The sequence below is a fragment of the Sinocyclocheilus grahami genome, unplaced genomic scaffold, assembly GCF_001515645.1.
Source record: "Sinocyclocheilus grahami isolate Dianchi unplaced genomic scaffold, SAMN03320097.WGS_v1.1 scaffold481.1, whole genome shotgun sequence".
Classification (NCBI taxonomy): domain Eukaryota; kingdom Metazoa; phylum Chordata; class Actinopteri; order Cypriniformes; family Cyprinidae; genus Sinocyclocheilus; species Sinocyclocheilus grahami.
Window position 1 is genome coordinate 742600 of NW_015505660.1, and position 4668 is coordinate 747267.

Below are 4668 nucleotides of genomic sequence, written 5' to 3' on the forward strand. Positions count from 1 at the left end.
ATTAGTAACTTTTTTAGGGAGTAATGCAACATTGTAATATTTGCAATATTGCAATAAAGTAACTTTCCCCAACGCTGGTTACAGCAATCACCAGCAGTTTTCTGCGTGACCAGCATGTTTAAGCCAGCCAAACTGGTCAAATTAAAAAGTCATCTTCAAATCCCCTTCAACAAGGCAGTTGTGAGGTAAGAATATCTCAAGTTGTTTGTTTAATATATGTACTCACAGTTTATTATTGCATAATAGTTTACCTGTGTAGTTATTTATTTATTTTAGGCTGTACTATACATCTTTACAACCAATTATTGGTGTGATTATTTAGTTGTTCAATAAGGAACAAGGAGGGGTTTTTTGTGCCATTTACAGGGAGAATATTCTTATTTTTTGTTGTTTTCCAGTACATCTTGTATTGGGAGCACCCTTTGATTTAACATCTGTAAGTAGCTATCAGTTAAAGTAATTTATTTATGATGTTGTAGCAGTTGATATTTAAAGATTTCTCTATGTTTGTATCTTCCAGTGTGGCATTCCAGTCATACGGAGATGGTGGACTTCTTCTTGAGAACTTTGGAGTTTTCTCTGAAAGGTACTGGACATTTCCTCCAGCCCAACATTACATTTACTCCCCCTTCTGACCAATTTGAATTTAACCAAGATACATGTATATTACAGTGCAGACACCCTACAAGAGGCCCTTCCAATTGGATAACAGGCTACGCTTGAGAGGTATGTCTCAATCTCTCAATCTCTCTCTCTCTCTCTCTCTCTATATATATATATATATACACACACACACGCACACACACACACACACATTAATAAGAAATATTAAAGTTACATTTTCCTTTAATATTCTGTAATGAAGGAGATCCCAGTAATCGCAGACAGAAGTTGTGAAATGGCTCCATTATTACAGACATCTGCTCAGGGGGCCAGTGGAAGAGCCTCTTTTCCTTATAATGGAGGAAGAGGACAAGGAAAAGGCCCTCAGCATTCTCCTGGAACAATCAGAAGCTTCCAGAGTGCCCTTCATAATTCATCTTGTGTTCAGGGGAATTATTTTTGTAGGATTGTCATAACAAAATGAGTTGTTCATGTGATTGTAATGCTCTCTTGGCGGGCCTTCCCGCATGTAGCCAAAAAAAAGCTCACGTTACTCCTCTCCTCATCAGTTTACACTGGCTACCAGTAGCCGCTCGCATCAAATTCAAGGTACTGATGCTTGCCTACAAGACAACCACTGGTGCGGCACCAATATACCTAATCTCTCTAGCTCAAACTTATGCGCCCTCCAGAAGCTTGCGTTCTGCAAGTGAACGGCGCCTTGTGGTGCCATCCCAAAGAGGCACAAAATCACTCTCACGGACCTTTTCTTGGACTGTGCCCGGCTGGTGGAATGACCTGCCTATCTCGATTCAAACAGCCATTTTCACATCTAAACATCTAAAGACACATCTTTTTCGCCAGCACCTGACCAACTAATACTATCAGAATCCGAATTAGCTTTATTCGCCAGGTGTACGCAAACACACTAGGAATTTGTTATGTTTTTTTTTTTTTATCAGGTGCTCCTGGTACATACACACATGCATACATACATACATACACATCTGACATGAGAACAGAAAAAAAAAAATTCTAGGTATCACTTACCTATTCTATTGCATTCTTCTTCAAGCAATGCCATAGAAGAACCATTTTTGGTTCCACAAAGAACCATTCAGTCAAAGGTATTTTAAAGAACCATCTCTTTCTTAACTTTTTAGAATCTGAAGAACCTTCTTTCGCCAACAAAGAACCTTTTGTGAAACAGAAAGGTTCTTCAGATGTTAAAGGTTCTTTATGGAACCATTTAGACAAAAAGGTTCTTCTATGGCATCATGAAGCACCTTTATTTTTAAGAGTGTACTGTGCTAGACTAATTGAGACTTCTCATGGCACTTGTATACTGTTGTTGTTCTCTCGTTGGTCTGATTGCTTCTATTGTTCTCATTTGTAAGTCGCTTTGGATAAAAGCGTCTGCTAAATGATTAAATGTAAATGTTTGATACGTTTTAATTTGAATTTATGCAAGATTGTCATGACAAAATGTTCCCAAGAGTGAATTGTTCATTTTGTAAATTTTCATGCTGGAATGTCATGACAAAATGTGTGTGTGTGTGTGTGTGTGTTTTATTGAAATTTTTCGTTTTCATATAGAAAAATGAAAATATGTTCTTGACTTTGAAATAAACATTTATTTTGAATCTTGTGATTAAAGTATATTTCATATAAAATGCCCAGAAGTTTCAAACATTATTTTTTAATATAACAGGAATTAACTCGCATAATACAATTAAATGAATAACTGTATAGACCTACAACTAAATTACACAAGATTAATGTTTATAAAATGCTTAATATATCATTATAAAATGCATTCATGCATAAAGTATGACGTGTCATGTGTAATAAAAGCAAATTACCCCTTAAAAACCGCAAAGGTCTTTGTTTACATTTTCAAACTTTACAGTCAGAGAAAGTCCATGATGGCTGAATAACAATCAATCAACTGTTCTCAGCTATAAAGTGTCCCGATATAAAATAAAAAATAGGCTACTATGTCTTAATGAACTTATATATGTGAGTCAGTGTTGCTCTTGAGTGAAGTCAGTTTTATTTATATAGTGTTTTCAAAATATATTTCATATGTAAAAAAAAAGGTCATTAAAATAATATTACAGTGTATATATAACAGTAATGATAGAATAAACAGTTTGTATTGGAAATATAAACCAAAAGAGGACATAATATCACTAAATAATAATAATAAAAATGACAATGTGTTTTTACAATATTTGATGTAGTGTACTTGTGTATTATAAGAGAACTTGTTTGTGAGATATGATTCCTAGGCATGAATCAAATGTACGGTGGTTCCTCCTCGTAGTCCATAGTGACTCACTGTCTTGCTCACATCCAGATGATTTCCTAAAAATAAATAAGGTTAGCAATTAATGATATGCAGGCCCACTCATCAAACTAAAGTTTTTAATACATAAAAGTTGTTAGTAGCTGCTTTTGTGGTTCATATTACATGCCAATCCATTTCATGATTCAATACAAATGACACGGTCTGCATCAGATCAACCTCAAGAACAATGAATGAATGCTTTGTTTACCTTCATAAACCAGCGACATTTTCTCTGGTTTCTTCCCTGCCCATTCACAGGCCACCTTTAGTAAAACGGAGATACGTTCCAGTGGGAACACGTCCACTTCCTTGGTCTTTCCAGCACATTTTACATTGAGGTTGATCTTGTCCACTTTGGCGGTTTCATCGGGGTCAGTGAATGAGTTTGAGCAGTACTGTGGTGGGATGTGAGGATGATCTGAAATAAGAGAGCAAAACAATGATTAAATAACATCAAGATCACAAAAACCTGAGTTGATTTCATCTATTGGGAATTGATTGTATAGGGTTAGAGTTATAAAGTAGGCGTTTCATACCAGAATGACCCGAATGTGAGTTTACAGTGGTTTGTGCAGGACTGCTCCCCTCCTGGACCTCAGACACCAATGTGTGAGGAGGTTTTGTGACTTGGATGTCATCTGAAAAGAGCAAATTAATGCTTTTTGTTAAAAGCCAAACTTGTTTTATGTGTATTAAAATACACTGATGAATAAGACCATGAATGTGTATTAAGTAAGTAAGTCAATTATTGTAATCCATGTTGACTAACTTCACTATTATTTTGCAGTTTCAGGATTTAAATCACAGTCATGCCTGCAATAAATTATAGAATGATTTCATACACTACTATTCAAAATCAAAAGGTGTTTCAGATAATGAGAACAAATTCAGTCAAGTGTCTCCACTAAGTGACTACAAAACATCCATTAAACACAATGAGCTAAGTGGATGAACTAGAAAAGCTGGATGTTCATACTTTCATTTGAATTCTCTGATGCCTCCGTCTGAGTCTGATTGGCTGTCAGACTGTTTGCAGGTGTTGAACTGCTGCTTGTCCACCAGAAGAATGATCTGACCTTATCCACGTTCAAAGCACATTACCAATCAAAGGTTATTTCAAAGTAGTATGCATATGAATGAAAATGTTGTTCTAATCTACTCTAGGCTAAGCTTTTCTATTTTTTTTCTAGATATCTATGAACTTTTAAGGTAATCAGCTATCAAGTTGTTTTCATTGTTGGTGTTTTATCACATTTTAATATCAAAATGTAAGCATATGTGATGGACATCAGTTATGATCATCTTTGGTAGCTCCTTTGAAGGCATCTTGAGTAAAACAACACTATATTTATTTAACAAAGCACATACAAAACACCTGAACCCGGACGCAACGCCACCTGTTTAACAGAAACTTGTACAACCTGTTTTCCTTATTATAATAATTGGGCGTTATTATCATTTGAAGAGGTTTAGATATGGTTGTGAAAGTGAAAATGTGCTGTTTTGACCTATTTTTACCTGATCTGACCTTTAAAAATTAGGCTATTTTTGTTGTTATATTATATACTTCTTGGTAACACTTTAGATTAGGGAACACCATTCACTGTTAACTAGCTGCTTATTAACGTGCATATTACTAGCATATTGGCTGTTTATAAGAGCTAATAAAGCCTATTAATGCCTTATTCTGCATGACCATATTTTAGATCCCTTAA